Source organism: Macrotis lagotis, chromosome 8, assembly GCF_037893015.1.
Source record: "Macrotis lagotis isolate mMagLag1 chromosome 8, bilby.v1.9.chrom.fasta, whole genome shotgun sequence".
Classification (NCBI taxonomy): domain Eukaryota; kingdom Metazoa; phylum Chordata; class Mammalia; order Peramelemorphia; family Peramelidae; genus Macrotis; species Macrotis lagotis.
The window spans coordinates 159,643,507-159,659,394 of record NC_133665.1 but is presented as its reverse complement, the minus strand read 5'-3'; the positions used below and the strand labels follow the sequence as shown (position 1 = coordinate 159,659,394).

Sequence of the window (15,888 nt, the reverse complement as noted above, 5' to 3'; positions counted from 1 at the left end):
GAAATACCCACAGCACTTCACGGAAGCCCTGAATCCATAGCCGTGTATAGACAGTTCAGAGAGCATTCAGAAAAAGGGGAAGGGTATGTGTCTCTGTCTGGGAAAACTGGAAAAGCAGACAGGAAATTAAGACACTTGATTTCTAACTCAATTATTTCACCCTAGAACAAATCCATTTTCTCTGTCCAAGCTCAATTAATTAAGGTCCTAAAATACAGAACACTCTAACCCCCATCAAAAACTCAAATGAGTGTTTCACCAGAGGTTGATATGACATTAAGAGTCCCATGTATTGGATGAAAGAAAAGGGTTCTGATTGAAAAAGAAATCCTTAAATTTAAGGAAAAAGCAGCTCCCCCACTGGCCATCCATCATTCACATGAAGACTTCTGGGGGTGGGATTCATTCTGTCTTTCAAGAGAGCCCATTCTGCTCTGGAAAGGTCAGGTTGTTGGTAGCTTTGGACACACTCTCCATCCTGCACCCACTTCTAGAGCCCAAGCGTGCCAGCCCTTCGGTCATATCTAAACTGGTCCTCAGATTGAGCATCACCCGTCCCTTCCACGGCCAGTTCATCCAGCCCGGTCCTAAGGCCAGATGACTCACCTGGTCAGGGTCACACTCTCAAGTTTCTGCCTGCCCATCAAGGTCATTCATTCCTAAATTGTGAAGCCCACAACAAAGTATGTTCTCTGGCCAGGACAGGGTTCACAGGGGTGCTGCCTTCCATGCACTCACCAGATGCAAACACATAGAAGAAATGCTGCCACCTTGCCATCAGATTATTGATAGGTAATTCCAAGGCAGTGAGTGTGGAAGAAAATGAAAAAAGACCCTGTACTCTCCATACTTCACTCCGAAAGTTATCTGGCCCTCAGGATAGCGGAGAGGTACTTTGTGAAGAGGATGCTTTAACTGAGGGAGAGAAGGTGGAGAACTGGGTGGAAGCACCAGGTAGATGCTACAAAGTACAGATGGAAAAGGGGTGGACAGTCAGCAGGGTAACTGGTGACTGGTGCAAGCTCAATTTAAGGTGAATGTTGAAAGGAATCACACTGAGAAGCAGCCAAAACATGGGAGGTGATGGTCCTCTGAACTCTGTCCTGGCCAAACTACACATTCAGCTCTGGACTGTACACTGAAGGAATCACAATGCCAAGCCTGGAAACTTCTAGAGCTAGGCCATCAGGTTGGACCTTGAGTCCAGGCCTCATGAGGCTTAAGGAAAGGAGCTGGGGATATTCAGTCTGAAGAAAAGACAAAGAAGACACCATATCCATCTTCATGTTTTTGAAGGGCCAGAACACAGAACAGAAATGGAAACTCTTCCACTCTGTCCAAGACATGAGAAAATCTCCCAATGGTAGGACTATCACACATAATCGAGGAAAAGTTATTACTCTTGAAAATGAAAAAAAGAATGAATAAAAGGCAAATACTACTTTAATTCCTGCAGAGGAATGTTAAGGTCATGATAAAATGAGAGGGGAAAAAAACTGTAGTAGCCAACATTACAAGCTCAAAAAATGGTTCATTTAAGGACTGTCAGTTGGTGTTTAATAAAAATACCAGAAAATACAGTCTATAACTTTGAAAAAGCTGTAAAGAATATTAAGATAAGAGATAAGATGAAATAATTATGAGCATTCTAATGAGATGTAAAAGGTTCTCATAAAGGCAACAATACCACCCACTTTATTGCAATGTAACTGTCCTTTACTCTAACTGCTTTTTATATGGAGTCTATCCACTGTTTGTTTTAAGGGAAGGAAGCAAAAACTACCATTCCCTTTTTATTAATTTCCCATTAACATAGATAATCCATGTTTCATACATGAAATTATAGGTCAAACAATAAGGAATATTCTTACTATATCATTTTAGCACTATCGGTGCCAACCGTGATGACAATGTCAGAAACTCCTCCAAGATCATTTCAAGCTGGGGTGAAATGAAACCTGGGCTGGGATAACAACTGCATCATTATCAACATCTGCACACAAATATATGCATGTCTATAGGTATCTCAGTCTTGAGAAACAGTAAGAATGACAAGATAAAAAGGAAACCCAATGGGATAATAGAAGAAGCAGAGTAAAACCACCTTCCACTTTTCAGGTTCCTCCCACTAGCGAACTCACAAGTCAAAGCATGGACCACTTTGGAGAGTCAATACTGAACATAGGCACATTTGATTTCCACAACTTCAAGCATTTCACAAGATTTGATTAATAGTCTCTTTTTTCACCTTAGGGATAGTGACCACACACATAGCAGCTGCACAGCACAGACAAAATGGAGGATAGCTGCACCGAGTTTGTGGAGTGGCTGGTTTTTCACCCCATGGTTGTAAAGAGCTTCCTGGGCATCAGCTGAATATTTTCATCATCCACTGTAAAACTTGAGTTTTGAGATTCCACTATGCTTCGATGAGGAGTGCAAGTCCTGTGGGCTCCAGGCCCCAGCCAGCAGGTCACTGCTGCAAGCCTGCACCCTATCAGCTGGAGAGATCAGGCGACAAAGGTGGCTGCTCCCTCTGATACCTCCCATTCTCCAAGACCCTCCCAGATCTCAATCAGCACCCCAAGCAGATGCTGCTGCCGGGTCATTTCAAGTTTCTGCACCCTTCACGCCATTACTAGCTGGGACCGCACCAATCGGAGTCTTCCCCAACCACCTCTCCCTTGCTTTTCAGAGGGCAGCCAGAACAGAGAGGTTTAATACAGGGAATAATACCCTCTTGCTGCCATCTGACATAGTGGAAACAAAGATGCAGGTTAAAAAATGTTTTAGCTTTAAGATTTTTTTGCTGTTGTTGTTGAACAGTATCTTTGGTATTGTAGATTTTGTTTAATGAAAAGTGAATACTGTCTGAAATTCATGTGTTAGGGTTTTTTGAGAAGTTAGCACAAAAGGTCACAGACTGTAGGGAATTACTAAGTGAGAAAAATGTTTTATATGCTTCAATTCTATTTTGTGAATTGCAGCTCATATTATCAAAATTAATGTTTTGTTTTAAAGAATTATATATAGAAAAGTGTATTTTATGCAAACCCTAGTGAAGAATTACAGTTTTTAAGTGTCACAGGAACCTAACCTATTTCCCAAAGGTTCAGTGTAGCAACACTCACATTTGATTTTCACATTGTCTTCTAGGAATATTTCCCCCCACCCCACCCGGAAGATAAGGATTGACTACATTATCATAACAATTCTGACTAGAACCCTTTGTCTCTAACATTCCACATAACCATAGCAAACTACAGTCTAATATCAGATTGGAACTAGTTTTGTTAAGCTTTTAACAATCTTGAGAATAATGGAATCGAAAAGCAAAGAGGTATGGGGTGGGGGGTGGGGGGGGTAGAAGGAAAAGGAAAATTATCTCCTAAGTGGAATAAGGAGGAAGGTTTAGAGAACTGGAGACAATTGAATCTCACTTTCATTTGAACTGGTAAAATAAGAAAAGAATATACACACTCACAAAGCAGGGGGTCAAAAAATACATTTCACTTAAGAGGAAAACAGGTGGGAAAGGGAGTAGGGAAAATAAAAGGGAAAACAGATGAAGAGAGCAACAAGCAAAACAAATTCACCACAAGAAAAGGGATGCATTTATAGATAAATTCTATCAAACATTTGAAGAAGAACTAATTCCTATATTACACAAAGTGCTTGCAGTATCAAAAGGAATCCTACCAAATTCTTTCTCTGACATAAATATGGTCTAAACCAGAGGTCAAAATAGAGAAATAAAATTACAAAGCAACATCACTAATGAACACTGACGTAAAATTTTAAAATAAATTTTAGCAAAGAGAATACAAAAAGTTATCACAAGATTTTATACATAAAATGACTAGATTGGATTTCTAAAAAAGTAGGGTTGGCTCAATATTAGGGAAAAAATAATAAATCATATTTTTACAATAACAAAAATGCTAATAGCAACAGATGCAACAAAAGCATGACAAAATATGAACTCACTCCCATTTTAACAAACATCAACAAGAACCAGGATTAAACAGGTTTTTCAAAAAAATTATACATAATAATGCATATGTAATATATATCTAAAACAAAAGGCTAGTTTTATCCCCAGTTAGTTCATTTTTTGCAGTTATAATGATTTACTTAGGAAATCTTGGAGAGTCACCCCAAAAGTAACTAAAACAATAACTTAAGTAAAGTCACAGCATATAAAATAATTCCACAAAATAATCAGCATTTCCAAGAAATCTTATTAAACTAATTACAGAACATGTAAAGTACTTGAGTCAATCTACCAAGATATAGACATAAGAACTATCTGAGTATTAACACAAAATACTCTTTATATAAATACAGACCTGAATTGGAAACATTTTTGAAATAACTACAGAAATATTCATTGATCACGGGCAGGCTGAATCAATATAATAAAAATGACAATACAATCTAAATTAATTTTATATTGGTGAATTAGTTTTGGTTTGTTTATTCAAAGTATACTAAGTACTATAACAATCAAACCACCAAAATAGTGCTCTATAGAACTACAAAATCCAATAAGTAAATTCATTTTAAGGCATAAGAAGTCAAAAATCTCAAGGAAAATCTTTTTTTAAAGGAGAAAGGAGGGGGACTTAGCAGTACCAGGCCTCAAACTATACTATAAAGCAATCCTCCCCTAAATGTTTTGATACTGGCTAAAAATAAGACCAGCTGATCAGTGGAACAGATTAGGAACAAAACATAGAGAAACAAGGAAGATAGTAGCTTAGAGATAAACCCTGAAATCTAAATAATCTAACTTGAAAAAACTAACAATTCTAAAAACTGTACAAAGAAAGAAATTAGGTAAAGTTTAACATTTCATACCACATACCAAGAACAGTTCCAAATGGATATATCTAAAGATAAAAGGGTAGATCACAAATTAGAGGAAGGAAAACCCTGATTTTCACAACTATTGAATGAGAAAATTCATGACTCAACAAGTGATAGTATCACACAAGATATAATGAGCAATTTTGAATACACAAAAAAAAAGAAAAAAGGACAATTTTGATTATATAAAATTAAAGTTTCTGCATCAAAATGCCATTCAATCATTTCAGATGAGTCTGACTTTTTGGGGTTTTTGTGGCAAAGACCAAGGAATGGTTTTGTTTCCTTCTCTGGCTCATTTCACAGCATTAAGTGACTTGCCCAGCGTCACACAGCTTTAGTGTCTGATGCCGGATCTGAACTCAAGAAGATGAGTTTCTGGCTCTGGGTCCAGCAATCTATCCACTGGCACAGATAGCTGCCCATACAAACATTTAATATAGTTAAATTAGAAGGAAAACAAGGAGAAAAAAAATCTTTACATCAAGTTTTTCCCTGATAAAGAGCTCATTTTCAAGATATATAAGAAACTGATTCAAATTTTCAAGAACAAAAGTCAGTCTCCAATCAATATGTGCCCAAAAGATTTGAACAGGCAGTTTTCAAAAGAAGAAATCAAAGCTAATAATAGTCAAATGAAAAAATGCTACAAATTACAAATAAACAGAAAAATGTACAGTGAAACAACTCTAAGGTTCTACCTCATATCTAATAGATTGACAAGACAAATGAAGGGTCTGAGGGAAAAGAAGGCAGGAAAGCACTGGTGGCATTGTTATGGATGGGCTATCCATTCTGCAAAGTAATTCAAAGCTATGCCTTAACTTACTAAAGTGTGCATACCATTAAGCCAGTTTCCTAAAAGAGTTCAAAGAAAGAGTATGTACAAAACTGTTTATAGCAACTCCTTTTGCAATGGCAAAAAGAAGAAAACTCAGGGAAAACACATCAATTGGGAAATGGCAGAGTAATGCATTATTTACAAAATAATGGACTCTTCATCACTGCACTGCAAGAAATGATGAACAGAATGACTTCAGAGAACCTGGGGAAGGCTTGTCTGAACGGATACAGAAACAACTGAACAGAACTAGGAGACTAATTTATACAACATATAGCATTGTTCAACAACATTCTAAAGAAAAACAACCTTGAAAAACTTTAATGATCCAATAGTTTATAATGGTATGGCAGTTCTGAGAGCTAGAAAACAAAGCCAACAGAGTAGAGGCTCCAGGAGGTCTAAGAAGAGGCCTGTTAATATATATGTCTGCAATAAGAGAATTGTGCTAAGTCAAAACAGCTCTGCCCCAGAGAGCTGGCTAGAAGGAGATGAACATTTTTTAGCGCGAGTAACTCATGAAAACCATCTCCTAAAGCATAGATAGAGCCGCCTACTGTACCAATGGAATGAGCACAGATAAAGCTCGTGTGTAAAGATATTTCATAATGAGTGTTATAGAAAAATGGCTTTTATGTTAACATTTTACTTTCATTATTGGCCTTCCCAAAAATAGAAACGTTACTCACTAATTAAAAATGTAAGCTGGGTTCGTGATTAATTATTCTAGTCTTGATTTCAATGACTTGCTTATTCCATTTCATGGAGAAGAAAATCAAGGTTATATGGAATGTGATCAATGATGCTGCAGAGGATAATGCTGAACTTACCTTGTACAGCAACAAGACTGAAAACTCTAAAAAGTCTAGTAGACTATCCAACATTCTTGTATAATTAGATTTTGTCTCGGCTCCAGCAACTGAAAGGTTGCCAAAATGTCCCAATCAGACCCAAATCATAATCTAAGAAAATTGCTGATTATTCCTGCCAATATAAATGAAAGAGTCATTGCGATTAATTTCCGACAAATCAGAACTCAATGTAAAGTATTCTAAATGAGATGAATAACAAACAGTTCATCTAACAACAATAATTTGATGTAAAAATCCCAATTATAGTCTGATTGCCAATTAGGTTATCCAAATCCTTCAAGCATTGCTGAAAACTTAGGTGCTCAGAGTTCTTCCATTCTGGGCTTCTCAGTGAACATGGGGGAGTTCTGGGGGGATTCCTCACCTCAGAGAATAACAAGAAGAGGAAGATCAGGAAGGACAGTGGCCTGAGCCCTGGGGGGCTTCTGATCAAGGCCTGGGGGGGGGGGGGGGGTGCTTCTGATCACAGCTACATACAACACTGCTTTTCCTTCCCTTACTCAAAAGAAATCAGGAGAGCTGAAAAGACAGAGCAAACATTAGACAAATCACTGACCCCACTGCAAGGCAGCCAGCTTTGATTTTCAAAAGCCTGAGCCTGAGGGGAAAGACCGTGGGCTTCCTTCAGGTCTATCTCTCCCTAAGGCAAGGTGCATTGGACATAGCCTGGAGGAACAGCAACTGCAGAATCAAGGAAAATATATAAACTCAAGGGGAGAACACAGGGCTGGGCAGGACTCCCTAGGGAAAGCAGTTTGACAGGTGGTTTCTCCCAAGCCCTCTTCGGGTATTTTTTTCCCCTTTTGTCCTATTGGGTTTTGGGTTAGAAGATGAAGCCAGCTGGGTGGCTATCCATGTGTGTCCGTCTGGGAAAGCCTTTCTACACTGCAAGCACCCGGGCCTGCAGAGCTCACCAGGGGCTTGGGAAGTCTTGGGGTCTGTGCTGGGCAGGGGGTCACATCTTCCAGAGGCCCAGCACAACCGATGCCTCTCTCAACTGACCCCATCTCTGGCTGCTTTCTCTTCATGGTCCAATTCAACAAATATTTATGCAAAATCTACTCTGCACAAGACAATGGACCAGGGTACCCCACAGAACAGGATGAAATGACACCTTCGGGACACCCCCCCCCCGAGATTTCCATGATGAGAGGGCCTCCCAAGGGAGGCTCAATGACAACAGTGCCGTGCTCTCCAGGGGGGGCAGTCGGATCACCAGAGGGTCTCCCGACCACTACTGACTGGCAGGTTTTACAGACAGCTTCTCTCCTTTGTAAAAGCACTCTCAGATAATAGGATGGTCATAGCTTCTATGTGTGCAGGGCTTACTCTGAAGTTCCAATTGGACCCAAGATGGAAGGGGGTCCAGTGGGGGCTGGTTCTCACAGGGCAGCCTGTTTCCCAAAGCCACCTCTCTCACAGAGAAAATGCTTATACAGGACCTGTGCCCCCCAGCACACACTACACCTTGGCTTGCTTCCTACTCTCACCATCCTTTTCTGATACCCTGCCCACCTTGGAATGTGAGCAAACAGAATTTTTCCTCAACCCCTTCCTTGGAGTCAGGTAGACTCCTCTCCTGGACCAGCCTCAGACACTTCTGGCTGGAGACCCTGGGTAAGTGGCTTCACCCTATCTGCCTCAGTTTCCTCATCTTTACAATGAGCTAGAAAAGGAAATGATAAAGCCCTGCAGCATCCTCACCCAATAAGCTCCTGCAGGGTGGGTTGGGCAGAGCTGAAATGACTGGACCACAGCAGTCAGGGTCCCTGAACAACTCTGAGGCTTGGAAGCAGAATTTGAACTCTGGTCCTCCTGAGGTCAGGCTCAGTGCTCTGTGACCTCTGGCGTCCTGGCTGGCCTCCCACGGCCTCTGGCCTTCCAGATGAATTAGAATCAGAGTCCACATGCACAGGAGAGCTCCAAAGTGAGCTCAAGGGTTTCAATGCGGAGGGACGATGGGGCTGGGGAGTCTCCATAGGTGCATGCTGGCGTGGCCAAAAGCACTGGCAGACCAAGACGAGGGGAGGGGGCGACTTCAGCTGCAGCAAGGCAAGGAGGGGCCCAGAAGACTTTGAGCAGGAAGGTAACTCCCTGGGCTGTCAGCATGTGAAGGATGAACTGGAGGACGAAGTTCCCTTGGGTGGGGGCTGCTCCCGGCCACAGAGTGGCTGAGACACAGGAGGGCTTTGCCATGTCCTCTCCAGCTCATCTGACAGGAGCATCAGAAGCCAACAGGGTGAAGTGACTCGTCCAGGGCCACCAGCCAGGGAGCGCCATGGATCTCAGAGAGAGACAGAAGCCTCCGGCCGCCCCTCCCCAACCCCCAACTTTTTTTAGGGACTCTTACAGCAATTCACTTAAAAAATGAGGGTCAAAATGAGGCTGAGTCAGAGAACAGGAAGTTTACAATGGAGCCAGTCCCTGACTTTAGCAGAATCTAGGAGAGAGGAGACCAGGGAAGGGAGGTCCAAAGGCCAGAGGATCCACTATGAAAGCAGGGGCAGGAACTGGGGAAAACTCAGGACACTGGTCTAGGTCTCAGATCCAGGAGAGGGGAGAAGGACCAATGGAGTTTGGGATTTTTATTTTTTACAGACCGGGTTTTCTAAGCTTGATGTCATATTTTAATATCATTGGGGGAATAGGGGAATAATTTTATTCAGATCCTTCTAACAAAGTCTTAAGTGATAGCCCTTAAAGGTAAAATTCATTAACAAATGAACATTATATACACCTGTAAATTTAAAACCCTTCAGAAAAAAATGTACCAGGGGCAGCTAGGTGGCACAGTGGACAGAGCACCAGTCCTGGAGTCAGGAGGATCTGAGTTCAAATTCACCCTCAGATACTTATTACTTATTTCGCTATGTGACCTTGCCTTGCAAAACCCCATTGCCTTGCAAAATATGTGTGTGTGTGTCTATATATATATATATACATATATATATATATATGTATATATATATATATATATACACACACATATAAAATATTGACAAACCCGATGAAACAAAATTTTTGAAGGATGCAAATAAAATCTAAAATATTTCATGTGGCTTTTCTCCCCCATGAAGTAGGTCAAGCAAAACCCTTGTAACCCTTGTAACAGAAAAAAAGATGTGGGGTTCCTCCCCCACAAAGAAAAAGAAAAAAATTCTTTAGGTTTCTAGCAGATTGTCTCAAATGGTTTGTTGAGGGAAGGAGAATCTCAGAAAATAACTTGGTGATAGCAGACACTGCACTTCAAATTTCACTTTGTCACTTAAAGCATGGCACCATGTAATTATAAATCTGTGATGTAACATGATATAGCTTTCACCACAATATGAAAAGAATAGGGGAAAAAAACCAGAACAAAAGGCAAAGGCTGTATTAGATTACAGGTGTGTGTGACTGCAGCCTGGTGCATTCTACAACTTTTAGAATCAATCTACTTTTAAAGTTAACTAATGCTTCTTTGCTTTTATACTTTCATCTAGCTAAAATTAAAACCAGAGCATCAAAACACAGGGAAAACTGTATACAAATATGATTCAATAGCTTTTACCCAAGGTGTTCACAACACATTAAGAACTCCTTCCATACAGAAACCATTTCCTCAGCAACATTAAATGAAAATTTCACAGCTTTCTAAACACTTTTAAACCACTACTCTCTTTGAAAATAACAAAAACAAATGGCAATTCCATATGTCCTTTTGACACATGTTATACGTAAGGTGGTATTATCAGAAATACTTCTATTGATGGCTCACATCAACTCCCTACAGATTTGTGGCCCTCTCCTTCCCCTCTTGCACTTCAAATCCAAGTTGTTTTGAACTGACTGATCAGTAAAATGCTGCGTGCAGTCTATCTGCTCCCTGCTCCCCCCAGTCTGGAACCTTGTTCTCTCAGTAGAGGGAAGCAGGTAGAGCCAGTTCATTCACTGGTTCCACTTAGCACAGAACCTGGACCCCCACACAGAAGTCAGTCCAAAACTTCTGGTCAAGTCAACAGGTTGGAGCATTTATGGCTGAGGCCTGGCCCCAAGGAGCTTGCTGTCTGGAGGGACCTAGCAGGCAAATGGTTCTGCCCAAGATGGGCACCGCAGTCTGACCCACGGCGAATCTTGAGTAGAGGTGGCAGCAGGGAGGCAGGAGGCGGGGAATGGTCCAGGCCAGGAGCCTCCAGATGGAGGCCTGGAGTACATGGCAGTAAGGGCGAGGAAGTCTTTCAGAGGACAGGAGACCTGGCTCTAAAAGCTCCTCCATGTGATCCTGATCCCAGGCAACAGGAAGCCCTAGAAGTGAATGTGGGGGCAGGGGAAAGAGAAAGGAGATCAAGGGGGCAGCAGAGGGAAGAGACAGGCAGGAAAAACCAAGCAGCGGGTTCCTGCCAGAGAGCGGGCATCTCTAAGAAATGCTACCAGGGTGGAGTAGAGGTGATACAGGACTGGGTGGAAGGGAGAGGAGGAGCACCAAGTGGACAACTGATCTGAGAGGACACTATATTCGAGGCTGAAATCTGGAGAGGGAAGGATAACATACTGATCTTAGGAGGTCTGCAAAACAGACATCTGAAGCTGGCTGACAGGCAGGGGAGACAGGAGCCTGGCCATCAGGAGACAGGTGAAAGGCTTGCATTCACCAAGGGAAACAGAATGGCAGAAGAGGAGAAGATCATCCAGAAAGTGCCCAGGGACATCCCCATCAGGAGGATGATCTGCATGAAGATCCAGCAAAGGAGTGAGAAGAAGTACGACAGGTAAGAGGAGGACCAAGAGAGAAGAGTGCAGGCAGGGAAAAGGCATCAAGGAGACGTGGGCACTCAGCCCCGCTAAAAGCCACAGAGTAGTCAAGGATGAGGATAGAGAAAAGGCCATTAGATTTTGGCAATTAAGAGATCACAGGTTACAATAACATAAATGGAAAACCAACCACACACTAAAAAGAACAAGTAAATCTAACAAAATGATAATGATTACATAGGACTTGAATGAAGAGATATGAGAAGGTGAAGGTCCATAGATGTTACCTAACTGCACACATTTTCAGACTTTTTCAATGTATCAATCAGCTGTATTTATTTTTTTCCGTCTCAAAAAAAAAACTTATATATAAGCTGATTCTCTGGAAGGGGGAGGGGATGACCATGATAATGCAAAAACTCAAAAACCTCAACAAGGACCTTGGAGCCAGAGCTACCATTGGTGGGTTGAGAGGCCAGTTTCAACTGAATGGTGAGGACAAGGAGGGAAGATGATAGTCAAGTCAGTTAGAGGCATGGCACGACAGCTGCAGGGCAGGATGGATCAACTGGGGCTTTCTGAGGATGGGGGAGTCTGTGGTACACCCATTGTAAATAACTCAATAAATAAATGATTCTTGACTACTTCCATCCTCGTTCTTTTAAAAACACTAAGGTCAACTTTTTAGAATCCAGTTACATCAAATATCACATTCAAGACTTTAAGATGACAATATTTTCACAACGTGAAACATTCTGAGAGAGTCTGATGAATACATGACCTCATCAAAACAGTTACTTCCTAACTTGGTAAAGGCCATGCGTCTTCTCACATTGGATAATGACTGTCCTTCCCTCTCCCACACAGACAATCCATCCAAATGAGCACTCCTCGCCAGGACCAGAGGAGCCGAGGGGGCAGCCGCAGCCACCGCAGCCACAGCAGGAGGAAGAGGACGACGAGGAGGAGGAGGAGGAGGACTACCTTATTTACCTGAGGGCTGCCTGAGGTCGTTGCTGAGGTTGGTGACTTAATGAATGGAACCCTTGTGCTGTTTGTTGGAAGTCCCCATGTCAGACCTGTCCCCCCCCCCCCGAAGGAGAGCCTCCTGAGGCAGATGAGGAGAGTCCCAGTGATGAGTAGGGCCTCATTATCCACCACCCAGACGAGGAGCAGCCCTACCGATGCCTCTTGTGTGGTCAGACCTTCCCTCAGCAGTCCAGTCTGGTTCAGCACCATAAGGCCCACACTGGAATGAATGGAGCAGGGCGGGCTTTGTATGTTTGCCCTGAGTGTGGCAAGGCCTTCAGCATCCAGCACAACCTCTCAGTTCACCAACATACCCACACAAGTGAGCGTCCCTTCCCATGCCCTGAGTGTGGATGGCAATTCAGCCTCAAACAGAATCTACTCACCCATCGGCACATCCATAGCAGCAAGAAGCCATACCTGTGCTCAGTGCAGGCGCTCCTTCCGAGAGGCCCACTTCCTTCTTAACCATCAGCGTACCCATACCAGGAGGTCCCCTACCCCACCCCAATGTTCTGGAGTCTCTGAGGAGTAGTGATGCTGCTTCTGTCCTTGCTGTGGCTGAAGCTTTGCCATGTGGGCTCTCTTGAAACTTACTTGTTCGATGCAGGCAGAGGAACTGAGGGGCAAGGTGCTTGCCTAAGCCAGGCTCAATGTTGTAATCATCATTTCTCCCTTAACCTAGAATGCCCTTTATAATAAGACACACTCAACAATTCAGTCCACTGAATTCACATATGCTTTGTTCTGCTCTCTAACACCTAAGCCTGTGTAAAGGTACAAGAGTAGGTCTATGATGGTGGTAAGAGGTTCAAGAGAATGGGAAGGCTGGATCTTACAGATGAATGTGGGCTATCTAGAGCCTGTTAATCCCTTGAAGTTACTTGGATAGTGCCTCAGGCCCTTGAAGAACCCATTTCGCCTGCATAACTGCTTTGGATTACCACTCCCAACTTTATCATCTTATTAGTAACAGATGAACCCACTTGGGAACAAAGAGATCTGAGATTTGAGGTTCAGGAGTATAGGACTCCTGGGTGGAAATGTGTTGGGGGAGGAGGGCTGAAAGATGGAAATTTAAGTCAGTATAATTATTTCACCTCACTTTTATAAAATATAATTTTCAGTTTACATGGAGATTGTACAAATGAAGAATTATTGTAATCCTCCATTTTTAATAGCTCATTTTTTCTTGTGTTCCCCTCCCCCCTTCATTTAGTTTGGTTATGCTGCTTCTTCCTTATGTGACCTTGTGGAAGTAATTTCACCTCCCTGGGCCTCAGTTTCTAGATATCTCTAATATCCCCACTACCACTGAATCATAAAACTTTGGCATTATGGGTCTTCCCCATTCCCAACCCCAGGCAGCCTGGTCCAACTGTCCACATGGAGGTGTAATAAAGGTTCTATTCTGAATTAGCCCTTCTTTACCACTGAATTACTACTGAATTAAGAATCATTCATGTGTTGGGGATGATGGCACAAGCCTGTAATCCGATACCAGGAGAGACTGAGGTTGGTGGATCAATTGAGTTCTAGAATTTTAAGCTACATTAGAGTTAAAGTTTATCAGATAACAGTCTACTGCCAGAATGGTGAAGGCCTTAGGAGGGATCCAGGTCAGAAATGGAGAACATCATAATTTCCATGTAGACAGCAGTGGGGTTGGGTCAGTGAGCAGTCATACTTTCAGCCTACAAAATATAGAGAAACTCAGTCTCTCTATATGTATACGTTAATGTTTATTTTTATGTATATGTATAATATGTATATGTTTACACACACAGATACATGTATACACATAGATGGCTAGACAGACATGAGATATAGGAAGAGAAGTGGAGAAGTGGTACTATTTAGGGAAAATACTGACATTAATGTGAGGATATGCAAAAGGTATATATGCCATAGGACCAGGGTATTCATTCATTCATTCATTTAACCAAAAATATTTTTTGTTCCTAGATATAGGTGTTTACTCTTTCCTAAGGGAATATTTGTCACAGTGGATATGACTTGCATCAATTTACAATCAGTTCATCAGAATCAAAGTAACTGTCACAATAAAATTTTCTATTTGAATAAAAAAAAAAAAACAACAAATGAGCACTCCTCGATCATCCTGGTTAGCCCTCAGGCTGACCGTCCGTGGCCAGCCTCTCATTCTCACTCTGTAACAGGGTCATTTCCCCCATTCTTTAACATCACAGGATAGAGGATGGAGCAGCCAATGGAAACCTGAGGAAATCTGCTCTTTCACAAGCAGAGGAAAAATGAGCTTCTTAAGAACCACAAGGTAACAAATGCAAAATATCTGGCAGAGCTTAAAGCAACATCTAAACGGGAGCAATTATTAGCAGGATGACTAATGAGAGCATTGTGTCTATTAGGACCCAGTAACAAAATGCTAAAGGAGATGCACTTAAAATAGTGAGAAAAGGCAAGAAGCCATAAACAGGCGTTGCCAACGAGCCCCCACGGACAATGCATCACAAGGACCAGCTGGAAGAGTCACGAAGACAAAGTGAAAGGGCCAGAGGAAGGTTTGTTCCTACAACTGAGATTCTCAAGAAAAAAGTCTTTCTTGAAAGAATGGAAGACAAGCTTAAGAAAGAAAAACAAGGCGGCAGAGGGCAAAGCCAACCTGTGTCAAGATGTTAGAAGGATGAGAAGTGGGGGGGGGGGAGGAATACTGACCACCTAGAGCTAACCCCAGGTGAAGGAGCAGAATCCCCTCCAGACCAAAGGGGTCTGTCTCTCTGGCGCTCTAGGGAACAGGGAGGGCACCACAGCCTATTGTGCAGTAGAGCACAGAGTCAAGAACAACTCCAGATTGAAGGAAACTGCTGTTGCCCTCCACTGCCTTCCCAAGGCTGGTGTCCTGGACCTAAATAAGAACACACAGAGTTCCTCCAACCTGATGAAAACTAACCCACCAATGGTAATTCATAGAGACATTTGATATTCCCTGAAGCATTAGAACATTAGCAGTGGAACAAGAAACACCGCTAAAGTGGATGAAATCCTAGTAAAAAAACTAAGAATTAAAAACAACTAAACATTTTAGGGATGCAAGGAGTGATTTAATCACTCCTGTTGACTGATGGATGATAGGAGCTTCTGGAGTGAAAGGAGAATTTGAAAATGAGCAGTTAGTTACTAAGGCAGTTTATAAGAAAGATAACTTAGATTTCTGAATCCGAGATTAAAGTACAGAAACAATGATTGGCACCTAACAATAGTTTAAGAAAAAATAGACACATACAAATAGCTACTTTGGAGTTTAGGGAATTTAAATGAGGGCTTTTAATCTTCGAGGAGAAGGGGAGTAGGGGCATCTAGGTGGTGCCATGGATAGAGCACTGGCCCTGCAGTCAGGAGAACCTGAGTTCAAATCCAACCCCAGACACTTAATAATTACCTAGCTGTGTCACTTAACCCCACTGCCTTGCAAAAAACAAAAAACAAAAAAAAGGGGGGGGGGGGATAAAAAACTACCAATATATCTGACCAAGTTAAAAACTCCATTGCTAAATAGATACAAAC

The 15,888-nt window shown here is 42.1% G+C and overlaps 1 protein-coding gene and 1 pseudogene across 1 annotated transcript in view; one reads left to right on the top strand and one right to left on the bottom strand.

The window, feature by feature from the left end:
- LOC141496566 (protein SHQ1 homolog) overlaps positions 1-15,888 on the bottom strand; it is a 100,431-nt gene that overhangs the window by 14,551 nt on the left and 69,992 nt on the right.
- LOC141495091 (uncharacterized) lies at positions 11,227-13,762 on the top strand (annotated as a pseudogene).